This window comes from Pristis pectinata, chromosome 3, assembly GCF_009764475.1.
Source record: "Pristis pectinata isolate sPriPec2 chromosome 3, sPriPec2.1.pri, whole genome shotgun sequence".
In the NCBI taxonomy this organism is placed as follows: Eukaryota; Metazoa; Chordata; class Chondrichthyes; order Rhinopristiformes; family Pristidae; genus Pristis; species Pristis pectinata.
This window is the reverse complement of record NC_067407.1, coordinates 6,477,668-6,496,244: the sequence shown is the minus strand read 5'-3', so window position 1 is coordinate 6,496,244 and position 18,577 is coordinate 6,477,668. Positions and strand designations below refer to the sequence as shown.

General features: G+C 45.4%; 1 protein-coding gene across 4 annotated transcripts in view; it reads left to right on the top strand.

Annotated features, from left to right (window-relative positions):
• The window catches only part of adgrl2a (adhesion G protein-coupled receptor L2a), a 775,507-nt gene that overhangs the window by 127,173 nt on the left and 629,757 nt on the right, over positions 1-18,577 (top strand). The gene's annotated exons all lie outside the window — the stretch shown is intronic.

The window sequence follows — 18,577 nt, the reverse complement described above, 5'->3', positions numbered from 1 at the left end:
TTTGAAAGACGTGGTCTTAGATGAGATGGGAAATTTTATTCCTGAGTTTTTGCAGTCAGTTTTTACAAGCAGAATTGTGAGGTCTTTACAGTGTCCGATGACACACTTAACCTTATTATAAACATGATTGTTTCCTCTGTTTTGATTTCCACATGCCTGCCGTACTATAATTTTAATGAAAAGATCATTCCAAAGCTGCTTAATACATTTGCATTGCCTCTTTACAAGAGGATTTAAAAACCTCCTGGCAAATAACATTTTTTCAAATTACCTCAGCTAAATATTTCATGATCTTATAGACTAAAAGCCGCAAAGGTCAGCATGTTGTGCATTATGCAGTGTAATCTGATTTAACTCTTCAAATGCAGTAAATTTGTTGCATTGAAATAGAGGAACGGCTCTCTCTCTCTCTCTCTCTCTCTCTCTCGCTCTCTCTCTCTCTCTCTCCCGCCCTCTCTCCCTTTCTCTCTCTCTCTTGTTCACAAGGTGTGCATTGAGTCCACTTTGTGATGTGGATCTGATCATTTATTATGCTTTGAAGAAATGGAAGCCACTTAAAATGTTGCTTTTCAAAAGGAGTTTGTGGGGTGTGACAGTGTGGGGTTTAACAATCCAGGGATCAGAGTTCCAATGGCACCCATGGAACTTAAGTTCAGTTAAAAATCTGGAACTAAAAAAATTAGTCATCAGTAATGATGACCATAAATCCACTGGATTGTGATTAAAACACATCTGGTTATTTAATCTCTTGCAGGGACAAAGTCTGCCCTATTTCCCCACTCTAGACTACAAGTGACTCCAGATCTGTGAGCATAGTTGGATTTTAAATGGTTCAGCAAGTCTCTCAGCTGCAGTGGTTGAACTGTAGTTGTTTAAGCACAATAAGGGACGGGCCATACCACATCGTATATAAGACAAGCTTTTCACTGTACCTCGGCACAAGTGACAATAATAAACCAATACCGATAGTGTCTATACTGTCTGTACTTTTCGCTGCCTCGGTGAAGCAGCCAGCATAACCAGAAGACCCCACCCATCTGGGACATTCTCTTTTCTCCCCTCTCCCCATCAGGCAGAAGATACAAAAGCCTGAAAGCATGTACCACCAGGCTCAAGGACAGCTTCTATCCTGCTGTTATAAGACTATTGAATGGTCCCCAGTACAATAAGATGGACTCTGACCTCACAATCTACCTCGTTGTGACCTTGCACCTTATTGTCTGCCTGCACTGCACTTTCTCTGTAACTGTGACATATTACTCTGCATTCTGTATTGTTTTACCTTGTACTACCTTGATGCAATGATGTAATGAATTGATCTGTATGAACGGTAGGCAAGATAAGTTTTTCACTGTACCTTAGTACAAGTGACAATAATAAACCAATTCCAATACCAGTGTTCCACAGATCATCCCTACCCCCCCTCAAAATTAATATATATTTTTAAAAAGTGCCTCAAAATTTATGGAACAGAGAGATCTAGGAGTGCAAGTGCACAGTTCACTGAAAGTGGTGTCACAGGTAGACAAGCTGGTGAAGAACAGATTAGGCACGCTGGCCTTCATCAGTCAGGGCTCTTGAGTACAGAAGTTGGGATGTTATGTTGCAGTTGTAGAAGACGTTGGTGAGGTTGCATTTGAAATATTGCGTTCAGTTTTGGTCACCCTGTTACAGGAAAGACTGGAAAGAGTGCAGAGAAGCTTTACGAGGATGTTGCCAGGACTCAAGGGCCTGAGTTATAGGGAGAGGTTGGACAGGCTGGAACTTTATTCCTTGGACCATAGGAGATTGAGAGATGAGCTTACAGAGTTTTATAAATTCATGGGGGGCATAGACAGGGTGAACGCACATTGTTTTTTTTCCCAGGGAAGGGGAACTAAAAATGAGAGGGCATAGGTTTAAGGTGAGAGCTGAAAGATCTAAAAGGGACCTGAGGGGCAACTTCTTCATACAGAGGGTGGTGCGTATATGGAACAAGCTGCCTGAGGAAGTGGTTGAGGCAGGTACGATAACAACATTCAAAAAAACATTTGGATAAGTACATTGATAGGAGGGTTTTAGAGGGATATGGGCCAAACGCGGGCAAATGGGACTAGCTTGGTGGGCACCGTGGTCAGCATGGACCAGTTGGGCTGAAGGGCCTGATTCCGTGCTGTATGACTCTCTCAGCACACAAGTGTTCCAACTGTTTTTTGACAAAAAGGTTGAAAGGAGGAACATTCAAACAAGAACTCACAGAACTGATTATCACAGCTGCTTTCAATTATGGGCAACTTGATTAAAACACACTTAACTAAGTGACAAATAAGTGTGAATGTGAACATTCTGGAAAAGAATTGTCCCCAGAACATTTTGAAATCATCCACTTAACTAACAAGCTGAGTCACAGAGTGAATCAGCACAAAAACAGTTCCCTCGGCCAACCCGCCTCCACTGCACCTTGTACCTACCTAAACCAATTCCATTTACCCGCATTAGGTCCGTAGCTTTCTATGCCTTGGCGATTCTCAAGTATTTATCTTAAATATTGTGAGAGTATCTGCCTCACCCACCTCCTCAGGTAATGCATTCTGGATTCCAACCACTTTCAGTGTGCGGAAAAAAGATTCCGCATCAGATCCTTGCTAAACCTCTTCCCTCTGACCTTGGAGTTCTGCCCTCTTGTCTTAGACACCCCCACCATGGGGAAAAAAAAGATTTTTAACTATCTACTTCATCTGACCCCTCACAATTTCATATAACCAGCCTCCCCTCCATGGACTCTGTCTACACTTCTCGCTGCCTCGGTAAAGCAGCCAGCATAATCAAAGACCCCTCCCACCCCAGACGTTCTCTCTTCTCCCCCTTCCCATTGGGCAGAAGATACAAAAGCCTGAAAGCACGTACCACCAGGCTCAAGGACAGCTTCTATCCTGCTGTTATAAGACTATTGAATGGTTCCCTGGTGCGATAAAATGGACTCTTGACCTCACAATCTGTCTTGTTATGGCCTTGCGCCTTATTGTCTGCCTGCACTGCACTTTCTCTGTAACTGTAACGTTTTATTCTGCGTTCTGTTATTGTTTTGCCTTGTACTACCTCAATGCACTGTGTAATGAATTGGTCTGTACGAACGGTATGCAAGACAAGGTTCTCATTGTACCTCGATACAAGCGACAATAATAAACCAATTCCAATACTAACGTTCCACAGAACATCCCTACCCCCCTCAAAATTAATATATATTTTTTAAAAAGTCCCTCAAATTTTATGAAACAGAAGGATCTAGGAATGCAAGTGCACAGTTCACCGAAAGTGGTGTCACAGGTAGACAAGGTGGTGAAGAATGGATTAGGCACGTTGGCCTTCATCAGTCAGGGCTCTTGAGTACAGAAGTTGGGACGTTATGTTGAAGTTGTAGAAGATATTGGTGAGGTTGTATTTGGAATATTGCATTCAGTTTTGGTACGAACGGTATGCAAGACAAGTTTTTCACTGTGCCTCAGTACATGTGACAATAATAAACCAATTTACCAGGACACCCCTCAGCCTCCGCAGCCGACCCGGTCTCTCCTTACAACAATAATGTTCCATCCCCGGCAACATTATGGTGAAGATACAAGAGACGGAAGATGCTGGAATCTGAGCAAAATACAAACTGCTGGAGGAGCTCAGCAGGTCGAGCAGCATCTGTGGGGTGGGGTGGGGGGGGCGGGAGATGGAAGGCAGTATCGACTTTTCAGCTCCTGATGCAGGGTCTCGGCTCGAATTGTCAACAACTCCTTCTACCACCTCCACCGCCGGCCCCCCCGACAGATGCTGCTCGACCTGCTGAGTTCCTCCAGCAGATTCCTTGTGACATCCTCGTGAATCTCTTCTGTGGCCACTTCACTGCAAAAGTGATGATTGCTTGCGAACTTGAGTCATTGAGGTGCTCTCTCCTTCCAAGAAGCAATTAGTAGCAATTAGTAACAGGAGGATGGGATTGGCCCGATCAAAAGTCGGCGCACGTGTGGCAGGGGGTGGACACCTACTCTTGATGACAACTCAACTCAACGATGGGTAGACCAATTGAATGGCCCTGATTTCTGACATGGAAATTAGCCTGGAGGTAGGCAAAAGGGAAGGGATAACGTTGGAATGTGATGGTAGACTGTACCAGAGCCCAGGATCTGCCTCTGCATCATAGAACACAGAACAGTACAGCACAGGAACAGGCCATTCGGCCCACGATGTTGTGCCAAACTAATTAAACTAGTAATGAAATGCCCAACTAAAATAATCCCTTCTGGTATTGGTATTAGTTTATTATTGTCACTTGTACCGAGGTACAGTGAAAAACTTGTCTTGCATACCGTTTGTACAGATCAATTCATTACACAGTGCAGATGCATTGAGTTAGTACAGAGTGCATTGAGGTAGTACAGGTAAAAACAATAACAGAATACAGAGTAAAGTGTCACAGCTACAGGGAGGTGCAGGTGGACAAAAGGTGCAAGGTCACAACAAGGTAGATTGTGAGGTCAAGAGTCTATCTCATCGGGTAAGGGAACCATTCAATAGTCTTATCACAGTGGGATAGAATCTGTCCTTGAGCCTGGTGGTATGTGCCCTCAGGCTCCTGTATCTTCTACCTGATGGGAGAGGAGAGGAGAGAGAATGACCCGGGTGGGTGGGTGGGGTCTTTGATTATGCTGGCTGCTTCACCAAGGCAGTGAGAAGCATAGACAAGAGTAGGCTGGTTTCCATGATGTGCTGAGCTGTATCCACAACTCTCTGCAGTTTCTTGAGGTTCTCGGCAGAGCAGTTGCCATACAATATCCATATTCCTCCATTTCCTGCACATTCATTTACCTATCTAAGAGTCTTTTGAACACATCTATCATATTTGTCTCCACCACCACCGCTGGCAGGGCATTCCAGGCACCCACCACTCTTTGTGTAAAAATAAATCTTGCCCCGCACACCCCCTTTGAACTTACCCCCTCTCACCTTGAATGCATGCCCTCTGGTATTAGACTTTTCAACCCTGGGAAAAAGATACCAGCTGTCTACTCTCTCTGTGCCTCTCATAATCTTATAAACCTCTATCAGTTCTCCCCTCAGCCTCCGCCGCTCCAGAGAAAACAACCCAAGTTTGTCCAACCTTTCCTTACAGCACATGCCCCCTAATCCAGGCAGCATCCTGCTAAATCTCTTCTGAACCCTCTCCAAAGTCTCCACATCCTTCCCGTAATGGGGGCAACCAGAATTGAATCAGAATCTGCATCATACAGCATAGGAGCAAGCCCTTCGGCCCACAATATATGGGCCTGTTCCTGTGCTGTATTTGCAATGTTCTATGTCTTATACCCCTTCAGCTCTGAAATGATGCCCAGCCATGGTTTTTCAGCAGTTGATGTACTCCCCGGCTAAAAACCAAAGGCTTTGTAGACTTTCCAAGTAGCAGGAGTTCCAGTTTTCTTCCACAGGCATTTAGACAGGTACATAGACAATGGGGAGCAGAGGGATATGGATCAGGTGCAGGCAGACGGGTTTAATTTAATTTGTCATCATGTACAGCACAGACATGATAGGCCGAAGGGCCTGTTTCTGTGCTGTACTGTTTCATGTTCTCCCACCCCAGCAGTTCTGCTTGGATTTTACCTTGGATCCCCATGAGTTCAGTGGCTGGTGTCTGGTCGTACCGGATCTTGCCACCTTGTGGACAGGTGCCAACCAGAGGAAAGAAGTGGTTCGTACCCAAAAGTGGGGCCAATTAAATCAAAGCCACACAGGCTTATCGACAGCAAACACATTCCTCCCGCAATCCAGGCTGCTCAATCCAACCGGCGAAGCAAAATTGGCTCCGAATCAGAGTGATTATTCGGATGATCCAATTGCATGATTTTGGGATGTAACAAAGATAATTCAGTTTATCATATGCATACGTGTGGTAAAAGTCCAAAATTCCTCAAGGTGTTATGTTTAAGAACATAAGAAATAGGAGCTGGAGTAGGCCATCTCTGTAGCTGTGACACTTTACTCTGTACTGTTATTGTTTTTACCTGTACCACCTCAATATACTCTGTACTAACTCAATGTAACTGCACCGTGTAATGAATTGACCTGTACGATTGGTATGCAAGAAAAGTTTTTCACTGTACCTCAGTACAAGTGACAATAATAAACCAATACCAATACCATCTGGCCCGTCGAGCCTGCTCCACCATTCAATAAAATCATGGCTGATCTGGCCGTGGACTCAGATCCATCTACTTGCCTTTTCCCCATAACCCTTAATTGCCCTACTGTGCAAAAATCTATCTATGTTCCTACAATGACCAAGTTTTCACACTCCAGCAGGGTGAAGAATAGGAAGGAGTTCTGAGTGGGTGCCAAGGAGAGTGGACGAGCAAAAGATTAGTATTTAGAGATAACCTCAGGACATCCAGGAGCCCTTTCAACCAAGAAAATGCTTTTTGCAGTTTTGTACTTGTTGTAAGAAATGCAACAGCCAATTTGTAACCAGCAGGAGTCTACTGCAAGTAAAAATGAGACAACACTCAGGCAATATGCTAATTTTAAAAGTGATGCTGACTGTGGGATATATATGAGCCAGAACAGAAATGTGGATAACTTCTCCAGTTCCTCCAGCAGATTGTTCGTTGCTCCCATTTCCAGCATCTGCAGTATCTTGTGTCTCCAATGTGCATTACTCCCCTGCTCTTCCTCAAGGGAGAGCCACAGGGTCTTCCGTGTTGATCTGAACAGACAAGTCCATGGCCCAGCTGTTCACCTGACCATCAGAATCAGGTTTATTGTTGCTGACATTTGGCACAAAATTTGTTGTTTTACAGCAGCAGTACAGTGCAAGACATAAAAATTAGTATGTTACCAAAAGATCAATTAATAAAATAGTGCAAAAGAGGAATAATGAGGTAGTGTTCATAGGTTCAGGGACCGTTCAGAAATCTGATGGCAGAGGGGAAGAAACTGTTCCTGAAATGTTGAGTGCAGTTCATCAGGCTCCTGTACCTCCTCCCCGATGATAGTAATGAGAAGTGGACATATCCCGGATGGTGTGGGTCCTCAGTGATGGATGCCGCCTTCTCGAGGCACCACCTCTTGAAGATGTCCTCGATGGTGGGGAGGGTTGTGTCCGTGATGGAGCTGGCTGAGACTACAAGCTTCTGCAGTCTCCTGCACATTGGAGCCTCCATACCAGCTGGTGGTGCAACCAGTCAGAATGCTCTCCACTGTACACGTGTAGAAATTTGCAAGAGTCTTCGGTGACATACCAAATCTCCTCAAACTCCTAATGAAGTAGAGGCACTGGCGTGCCTTCTTCATGATTGTATCAATGTGTTGGGCCCAAGATAGATCCTCTGAGATGTTGACGCTCAGGAACTTGCTCACCCTTTCCACCACTTTGGTCTTGCTGACTATGAGAGCGAGGTTGTTGTTGTGACACCACTCAGCCAGCCGATCTATCTCACTCCTGTACGCACCCTCATTGCCATCTGAGATTCTGCCAACAACAGTGGTGTCATCAGTGAATTTATAGCTCAAACACCGAGCTGTGCTTAGCCACAGAGCAGTGTAGTAGAGCAGTGGGCTGAGCACACATCCTTGAGGTGCACCTGTGTTGATTGTCAGTGAGGAGGAGATGTTGTAACTGGTCCACACAGAAGTGCACAGCAGCCGTCAGTCTAGATTATTGGGCTAGACCACAACCTTCTGACTCAAGAGGACAGAGTGCACCCTCTGAAAAGCATGGGAGGCAGCAAAAGTGTCAGGAATTTGCAAAGGAGAGACTGAATGTCAGTGCTCATGGGTAAAAGGAATAAAAGGCTGATGTTTATTCCCAGATGTGCACCACCTCTAAAATTCAAATGAACAAACGTTGAAGGCCAAGGACAAATTTCTGAGTCACAGAGTCAATCAACATGAAACAGGCCCTTCGGCCCAACTTGTCCCTGCTGACCATGGTGCCCCCAGGCTAGTCCCACTTGCCCGCGTTTGGCCCATATCCACCCCTCCCATCCATGTACTTATCCAAATCTGCTTTGAATGTTATTGTACCTGCTTCAACCACTTCCTCTAGCAGCTCGTTCCATATACCCACCACCACCCCTGTGATAAAGTTACCCCTTGAAATCTTTTCCCCCTCACCTTAAACCCCCTCCAGTTTTAGACTCCCCTACGCTGGGGAAAATACTGTGACCATTCACCTTATCCATGCCCCTCATGATTTTATAAACCTCCATAAAGTCACACGGATCACCCTCTGTATGAAGAAGTTGCCCCTCAGATCCCTTTTAAATCTTTCCCCTCTCACCCTAATCCTCTGCCTTCCAGTTTTTAGTTCCCCTTCCCTGGCAAAATGACTTCCTTCATCCAGTTACATAATTTATCCCTGGATGCTGAATGCTTGACTGAACTGAATTTAACTTTCCGACGAATACGAGTTTTTCAGCCACCCATGTCTCTGGGAATGGTCGAAGCTAAGTTTTTTATTGCTTACAGGGACAGCATTTATTACCCACTTCTAATTGACCTCGAGAAGGCGTGCCACCTTCTTGAACCCCTCTTAGTCCTTCCAGTAAACATGCTCACACATTGCTGTTGGGGAGGGAGTTCCATGGTTCAGAGCCAGTTGCCATGAAAGCAACGTATTTCCAACTGTGCTTATTCTGTGCTTTGGAGAAGAATCTATGGGTGGGATGCAGGCCACTCTTGGGGTTAGAGAGGGCAGGTTTGGAAGCTGCTGTCAGAGCAACCTGATTGAATAACTGCAGAGCGGAGAACCACAGAACCATAAAGCACTACAGCACAGAAAACAGGCCATTCGGCCCTTCTAGTCTGTGCCGAAACTTTATTCCACTAGTCCCATTGACCTGTACCCAGTCCATAACCCTCCAGACCTCTCCCGTCCATGTATCTATCCAATTTATTCTTAAAACTTGAGAGTGAGCCCACATTTACCACGTCAGATGGCAGCTCGTTCCACACTCCCGCCACTCTCTGAGTGAAGAAGTTCCCCCTAAACCTTTCCCCTTTCACCCTAAAGCCATGTCCTCTCGTACTTATCTCTCCTAATCTAGGTGGAAAGAGCCTACTCGCATTTACTCTGTCTATACCCCTCATAATTTTGTAAACCCCTATCAAATCTCCCCTCATTCTTCTGCGCTCCAAGGAATAAAGTCCTAACCTGTTCAATCTTTTTCTGTAACTCAACTCCTGGAGACCCGGCAACATTCTAGTAAATCTCCTCTGCACTCTTTCAATCTTACTGATATCCTTCCTATAGTTAGCTGACCAGAACCACACAAAATACTCCAAATTTGGCCTCACCAATGTCTCATACAACCTCACCATAACCTCCCAAGAATGTGGAATAGTACAGCACGGGAACAGGCCTTTGGCCCACAATGTCTGTGCTAGCCATGCTGACAATTTAAACTGCACATCAGCCTGCATGTGATCCATATCCCTCCGTTCCCCGCCACGGTAGTGTAGCGGTTAGCATAACACTATTACAGTGACAGTGACCCGGGTTCAATTCCGGCCGCTGTCTGTGAGGAGTTTGTACGTTCTCCCCGTGTCTGCGTGGGTTTCCTCCGGGTGCTCCGGTTTCCTCCCACATTCCAAAGGTGTACGGGTTAGGAAGTTGTGGGCGCGCTATGTCGGCGCCGGAAGTGTGGCGACACTTGCGGGCTGCCCCCAGAACACTCTCCGCAAAAGATGTGTCTGTCTAAATGCTGCTTAAACTCCACTATTGTATCTGCCTCCACCACCTCCCCTGGCAGCCTGTTCCAGGCACCCACCACTCTCTGTGTGTTAAAAAATATGCTTTGCAAATCTCCGTTAAACTTTCTCCTTCTCATCTTAAAACTATGTCCTCTCTTATTTGGCATTTTCACCTTGGGGTAAATGCCCTCCCTGTCTGTGCTTCCCATAATTTTATAAACTTTTACTGTGTTGCTTCCTCAGCCTCCGAAGCTGCAGGGAAAAGAATCCCAAGTTTGTCCAACCTCTCCTTATGGCACTTTGCATATTGTACACATTGCAACAGTGGTCTGGGAGGGGTGGGGGGGTCGGGAATGAAGGTTCAGGCTAGTGGATAGGCTGCCAAATAAGCGTTGGGGCTGGATGGTAAGATAAGATAAGATATCTTTATTAGTCACATGTACATCGAAACACACAGTGAAATGCATGTTTTACGTAGAGTGTTCTGGGGGCAGCCCGCAAGTGTCGCCACGCTTCCGGTGCCAACATAGCATGCCCACAACTTCCTAACCCGTACGTCTTTGGAATGTGGGAGGAAATCGGAGGACCTGGAGGAAACCCACACAGACACGGGGAGAACGTACAAACTCCTTACAGACAGTGGCCAGAATTGAACCCGGGTCTCTGGCGCTGTAATAGCGTTATGCTTCCGTGCCTGCCTGTGGAAGCGTGGTCCCAGCAAAACGGTGGGTCCCAGCTGATGGGTAGATAGAGTTATAGAGCACAGAAGCAGGCCGTTCAGCCCGCCATGGTGCTGCTAAGTACCCATCTACACTGATTCCATTTACCAGCACTTGGTCCATGCTTTAGTGATCCATCTCATCCAGATGCTCCTGAAATATTGTGAGAGTCTCTGCCTTCTCAGGGAGTGCGTGCCAGATTGCAACCACCCTCTGGGTGAATAAAGGTTCATCCTCAGATCCCCTCTAAAGCTATTACATATGGGTATGTATTCCCTCGACAACAAACTTGAACACCTCACCTTTAAACCTATGCCCTCTGATCTTAAACACCTCTGCCCTGGGGACAGGTTTCTGACCATCCTCCCCTATCTATGCCTCTCATATGTTTGTGGACATCTGTTTGGTTGCTCTCAGCTTCCTCTGCCCCATGGAAAACAAGACCTTCTCAATTGCACCTTGTAAGCAAGAGGTACATAAGTCTCAAGGGGCAAGGCTTTGCCCTCAGACCTCTCCCTGTCACACAGTTCATGGCAGTAGCAAGCAGGGTCTTGAGTGCACAAGGTATCTCAACAGACTTCGAAGCTGTACAGGTTTGGCCTTCAGCAGCTGCTTGGTGACAGCACGGTAGTGTAGCAGTTAGCGTAACGCTATTACAGCGCCAGCGACCCGGGTTCAATTCCGGCCTCTGTCTGTAAGAAGTTTGTACGTTCTCCCCGCGTGTCTGCGTGGGTTTCCTCCGGGTGCTCCGGTTTCCTCCCACATTCCAAAGACGTACGGGTTAGGAAGTTGTGGGCATGCTATGTTGGCACTGGAAGTGTGGCGACACTTGCGGGCTGCCACCAGAACACTCCACGCAAGGATGTATTTCATGGTGTGTTTCCGTGTACATGTGACTAATGAAGATATCTTGTCTGTGCAACTTGGCTGGGTGCCTTGAACAGCCTTGAACACCTTGAACACCATCTCTCCCTCGAGGGCCTGAGTTATAGAGAGAGGTTGGACAGGTGAGGACTGTAGGAGACTGAGGTGTGTGTAAGATCATGAGGGGCATATGTAAAGTGAATGCACTCAGTCTTTTTCCCAGGGAAAGGGAATCAAAAAATAGGGGACATCGGTTTAAGGTGAGAGAGGAGAGATTTAAAAGGAACCTGAGGGGCAACTTCTTCACACAGGGTGTTGCCATACATGGGACATTCCCTCAGGATCTTGTAAACTTCAAAATAAGAAGTCATCTCTCATTCTTCTAAACTCCAAAGAATATGCAGTCCGTCCTTGGGTTACGAACGGTTTACAAATGTCCAAAGGTCAATTTTGTCCTTAAGTTGGAAAATACACAGACATTGGAATTGGTTTATTATTGTCACATGTACCGAGGTACAGTGAAAAACTGCACACGGTACTCCAAGTGCGGACTCACCAGTGACTTATACAACTGCAACATAATGTCCCAACTCCTATACTCAGTGCCCTGACTGATGAAGGCCAGCGTGCTAAACATCCTTTTCACCACCCTGTCTACCTGTGACGCAACTATGCACTTGTTCAGGGAAGCAGGTACATTGGTCAACTTCAAGAGATTGCCAGATAAGCATATGGAGGAATTTAAAATAGAGGGATATGTGGGAGGAAGGGGTTAGATAGTCTGAGGCGAGGTTTAAATGTCGGCACAACATTGTGGGCCGAAGGACCTGTATTGTGCTGGACTCTTCTATGAGCCTATGTACTCCTTAGTTCCATTACACTCCTTAGTGCCCTACAGTTCACAGTATAAGTCCTACACTGGTTTGACTTTCCAAAATGCATCACCTCACACTTAACTGTATTGAAATCCATTTGCCATTCCTTGGCCCACTTCCCAAACTGATCAAGATCCCCCTGTAATCTATGATAACCTTCTTCAATGTCAACAACTCCTCCTAATTTTATGTTATCCACAAATTTACTGATCATAGGAAAGGTTTAGAGGGATATGGGCCAAATGGGACTACTTTAGAAGGGCATCTAGGTCAGCATGGGGGAGTAGGGCTGAAGGGCCTGTTTCCCTGCTGTATAACTCTGTGCCTCGAACTCGAATATTCACCGGTAGTGTCTGCACCGCTGTTCTCCTCCACCTCCAGAGTAGTTGCCCAAAACACCCACACATTCTCACAGACTGTCATGCTGTGAATAAACTTATTACCTAATTGAATCACTTTTCCCTTCCAGTCAAGCAGCCTTTCTTCTCATTTCAGTTGTTATTGCTTATTTTTTTTTGTAATATTTGGGAATTGCTTCTACAGGGTTTCTGGGGGGATGGTCTTTAACATCCTGAGACTTCATGGGGTGTTGTTTGCTCTGCACTGGGTCAGAAATGCAGTAGGGGCGATACCTGCAGAATTTCCAAGTCAAGTCGAGTTTATTGCCATGTGCACAAGTGCGGTGAGGTACAGGTACAATGAAAAGCTTGCTTGCAGCAGCATCACAGGCACGTAGGTACAGACAACACACAGAACATAAATTATACATAAATTACACAAGACAGTAAAGAATGGGAGAAAAATCTGTGCAAAAACAAGACCTTAGTGTAAAGAAAAAACACAATCAGAGGTAAGTCCATGGTTGTGAATGTCGACTCATTGCTGCTTATTGCCTTAGGAAGCCCATAATTTGACACAAACAACCTACTCACAAGAAGGTCTTTTGTCTCTGTTGCTCTCAGGTCAAGAGAGTTTATTGTCATGTGCACATGTAAAGCGAGGTACAGGTACGTCATGCAGCAACATCACAGGCACATAGATTCAGACACACAGGACATAAATTATACCAGACAGTGAAGAAAACAAGACTGCACAAAACAAAACATTAGTGCAAAAAAAAACAGAGAGAAGTCCATCATAGTGCAAGAGGTGTTCCATTGCTGAGGTAGGGTTAGGGTTGTGCAAGTCGGTTCAAGGACCTGACGTTTGTGGGAAAGTAGCTGTTCCTGAACCTGCTGGTGTGGGACTTCAGGCTTCTGTACCCTTGTGAATGCACCTTTGGACAGGGTAGGAGGCAGAGGCTTGTTACCGCTCGGTGAAATGAAAGCGTTCTCCAACAGCGGGCTGTATGTTCCACTGAGGCCATCCCAAACCTCGGCTTGGCTTTGTCACTGAAGCCAGGTCTTTGCAAACAAAGGGAAGCTAGCTGCTCGCGGTGGTTACCAGTGTAGTACAGCAGGCAGCTAAGGATTTAATATGGGAATTGTGAGCATGGGGACTAGTTGGCTGATTTGAGTGAGCGTCTCTTCTGTCTGCAATTGTTTCATCAGCGTGATCTGTAGTTGTACCCTCAGTGACTTACAAATCCAGGCCTCCAAAGGAAATTGCTTCTGCTCCACATGATATCTTGCTCCTACTTCAGTCCTGCACGCAAATATTTTCTATGTTGTTGGCAAAGGAGAGATATAAAAGTCCCTTGACTTCCATAAAACTAACACTAGTGTTTGTCTTCTATCAATCTGGGAACCATTGGCGGGCAATGAGACCACTGAGGGTTATCAGTAGGTTCACGCTACCAATGCAGGTCTTCCGGCACGGGGCACCAGTGTGATCTCCTGTGGCATTGCTCATGTCAAGTTCGGATGATGGGCTGTGGTGTTGGTTCAGGGGTGTTAGACCATGTAATCCATTATTTGGCTGGTATTACAGGCAGTCCCCGGGTTACATAAGGTTCTGTTCCTGAGAACTATCTGTAAAGCAATTTTTCCATTGGTCAGAAGTGCCTGTTTTCTATAGCTACTCACATCGTATCATTCTGCATACATTTCCTATCATTCTTTCATTTCCATAAGATATAGGAGCAGAGTTAGGCCATTCGGCCCATCGAGTCTGCTCCACCGTTCAATCATGGCAGATTTTGTTTTTCTTTCAACCCCATTCTCCCACAACCCTTAACCCCCCCTACCGATCAAGAATCTATCAATCTCTGCCTTGAATACACCCAATGACCTCCACAGCCATCTGTGGCAACTAATTCCACAGATTCACCACCCTCTGGCTGAAGAAATTCCTCCTCATCTCAGATTTAAAGGGACGTCCCTTCATTCTGAGGCTGTGCCCTCGGATCCTGGACTCTCCCACCGATGGAAACATCTTCTCCACGTCCACTCTATCCAGGCCTTTCAGTATCCAGTAGGTTTCAATGAGATCCCCCCTCATCCTTCTGAACTCCATTGAGTGCAGGCCCAGAGACATCAAACGCTCCTCAGATATGAGAGGATGTTTGCTCTTGTGTGAGAATCCAGGGCTAGGGCCACTGTTTAAACATAAGGGGTCACCTACTTCAGGCAAGAGGTACAGAAGTCTGAAGTCCCACACCACCAGGTTCAAGAACAGCTACTTCCCTTCAACAATAAGACCATAATAAAACCGTAAGACACAAGAGCAGAATTAGGCCATTCGGCCCATCAAGTCTGCTCCGCCATTCGATCATGGCTGATTTATTTTTCCCTCTCAAACCCATTCTCTTGCCTTCTCCCAATAACCTTTGACATCCTTACTAATCAAGAACCTATCAACCCCCACTTTAAATATACCCAATGACTTGGCCTCCACAGCCGTCTGTGGCAATGAATTCCACAGATTCACCACCCTCTGGCTGAAGAAATTCCTCCTCATCTCTGTTCTAAAGGGATGTCTTTCTATTCTGAGGCTGTGCCCATTCAGTTCTTGAACCAACCTGCAAAACCCTAATTACTACCTCAGTGTAGCAACACTGTGACCACTTTGCGCTCCAGTGGACTTTGTCCTTTTTTGTTCTAATTGGGTTCTTTCTTGTAAAAATAGTGTATAGTTTATGTTTTTCTTGTGAATGCTGCTTATCTGATGCTATGTGCCTGTGATGCTGCTGCAAGTAAGTTTTTCATTGCACCTGTGCACACATGGACTTGTGCATATGCCAAGAAACTCAATTTTGACTTTAAGGCGCAATGTTTTCTCTCAGGGAGTCATACATCTTTGGACTTCCCCTCCTCAAAAGGCAGTGAAGGCAGAGTGAGATAGATTGTGTTGGCAAGACAAGGAGGTGAATGGTTAGCTGGGGTAGTTAGGAATGCACGGTCAGAGTCAGAATCAGGTTTATTATCACTGACTTATATGATGTGAAATTGGTTGTTTTGTGGCAACGGTACAGTGCAAAGACATCAAGTTATGATAAATTACAAAAACAAATAAATAGTACAATAAAAAATGAATAAAGAGGTCGTGTTCAGAAATCTGTTGGCGGAGGGGAAGAACCTGTTTGTAAGTCATTGAGTGTGGGTCTTCAGGCTCCTATACCTCCTCCCCGATGGTAGTAATGAGAAGAGGGCATGTCCCAGGTGGTGAGGTCCTTAATGATGGATGCCACCTTCTTGAGACATCGCCTTTTGAAGATGTCCTCGATGTTGGGGAGGGTTGAGCCCGTGATGGAGCTGGCTGAGTCTATAACCCTCCTGCGATCCTGCGCATTGGAGCCTCCATACCAGGCGGTGACGGTGAAGTCAGAATGCTCTCAGAATGTAGGAATTTGTAAGAGTCTTACAAATCATCTTGCAAGAGTCTCATTTGAAGTTGCAGTCAGATCATCTCTCATTGAATAGCAGAGCAGCCTTGAGGAACAGTTGCCATACCAAGCCGTGATGCATCCAGATAGGATGCTTTCTATGGTGCATCGATAAAAGTTGGTGAGAGTCAAAGAGGACATGGCAAATTTCTTTAGCCTCCTGAGGAAGTAGAGGCGCTGGTGAGCTTTCTTGGCCACGGCGTCTACGTGGTTTGACCAGGACAGGCTATTGGTGATCTGCAGTCTCACTTGTGTGTCCACAACTCTCTGCAGTTTCTTATGTTCTCAGGCAAGCAGATAAGATAAGATCTCTTTATTAGTCACATGTACATTGAAACACACAGTGAAATGCATCTTCTGCGTAGAGTGTTCTGGAGGCAGCCCGCAAGTGTCGCCACGCTTCCGGGGCCAACATAGCACGCCCACAACTTCCTAACACGTACGTCTTTGGAACGTGGGAGGAAACTGGAGCACCCGGAGGAAACCCACGCAGACACGGGGAGAACGTACAAACTCCTTACAGATAGTGGCCAGAATTGAACCCGGGTCGCTGGCGCTGTAAAGCTTTACTCTAACCACTACACCACTGTGCCTGCCATACCAATATATGATGCATCTGGATAGGATGCTTTCTGTGGTGTATCTGTAAAAAATTGGTGAGAGTCAAAGGGGATGGTAACTGTACCTCCACAGTATTGTAATGAATGGCATCAAAAGCACATAAGACAGATAAAAAACAATAACTAAAAGTGAAGCGAGAGAGGAAACTAGTTCTGCCGTTCATAGCAATGAATGCCTGTACCTACATCAAACTTAAAAATTTAAAATTATTATGGGAGTTCATTCATATGTAGGGGTGTCCATAAGTTTGTAACCCAGGGTCATCCTGTAGATCTAATCTCTCTCCCATGATAGAGCAGCTCATGATTCCTTTTCTGGACTGCAGGATAGACTTGCTGCCTTGAATATGTAGTTGTGTAGTCTCCTTTAAGAATCCAAGATGCATTATTTCTATTTTATTGTGTATTTCACCACAGAATGGTAACTGCTCCCTTGACTCAAGACCTAGTTTTGTGAGCGCAGGACTACCATTACATGAATGGCATAAGTGATCTCGCCAATATATAAAACTCTGGTGAGGCCGCACTTGGAGTATTGTGTGCAATTCTGGTCGCCCCTTTACAGTAAGGATGTGGAGGCTTTGGAGAGGGTGCGGAGGAGGTTTACCAGGATGCTGCCTGGATTAGAGAGGATTAGAGAAACTTGGGTTGTTTTCTCTGGAGCGTCGAAGGCTGAGGGGAGAAGTTTATAAAATTGTGAGAGGCATTGGTAAGGCAGTCAGAATCTTTTTTTCCCCAGATAGAAATGTCAAATACTATGGACATGCATTTTAGCTGGGAGGGGGAAAGATTAAAGGACAAGTTTTTTTCTACACAGAGAGAGGTGGGTGTCTGGAATGGGCTGCTGGAGAGAATGGTGGAAGCAGATACAACAGCAGGAAAAGGAGGCTTTTAGACACATGAATATGCAGGGAATGGAGGGACACGGATCACGCGCAGGCAGAAGGTTTAATTTGGCATCGTGTTCAGTACAGACATCGTGGGCCGAAGGGCCTGTTCCTGTGCTGTACTGTTCGATGTTAATGCTGTGATTAAAATGATGCGTCTCAAATTGCTAAAGGAGGCACGTCCCCCCCAGTTGTAAAATATACAAAAGTAAACTAAAAGATGAGGAAAGAGTGACGTTTACAGTTACGTATTTGTAAGTTGCCATGCTGAACTTGTTCTGTCAGGGTCAAGGCAATCCTGTCTCATTTATAGCTCTGTCAATGTCCATTTGGCACGAGGGAATTGAAGAGGGTTCTAAATGCTAAACCTCTTGGGTTACTTTCAAGGCAGTGAAGTAAAGATTTAATGAAAGTTAGTCATCACAAATCATGTCATTAGCATATTCCCACTAAGGGAGATTATGTGTAAATTTCCCAGGGACAATACAATGAATGGGGACCCTGGGATCAATGTAAAGCCTAGACTTGGTCTGATTGGGTCTACAACCCCTAACCTATGCCCCTTACTAACTACCCCCCCAAAAAAACCAAGTCATTTCACTGAGACTGTGGGAAACAACTCCCAGAATTATTCAGTTGGTGCTTCTTTTAATTGTTTTTAATTGTGAGAGCTTGACATCTTAAGCTTTGAATTGTCAGCTCCTGAGACAAGCTGGAAAATGCTTAAAGCAACAGTCCCCACAGAATTCACCGTGTTATTATTGATTTGGGACCGATGTGCTGTAGAGAGCCAAGACAGAGAAAGAAATTGCAGTAATTTTCATTGCAATTGTAATCATTTGGAAAGAAATGGTTCAGCACTGCTGGGAATATGTTAAAAAATGTTTTTTTTCTGTCCCTGCCTCCCTCCTCTTTGTCTGTAAGAGAACGAAATGATCTGTTTGAAGGGAACAATTCCCATGACTTCATTTGCAAAATGCTGAGGTTCCTTCTGGTTCCCTTTATACCGAAGGAAAATGGCAGTAATCATTAATAACATTTCCTGTCAGCGGCAAAGAAATCTTCATTGTTCTGATGT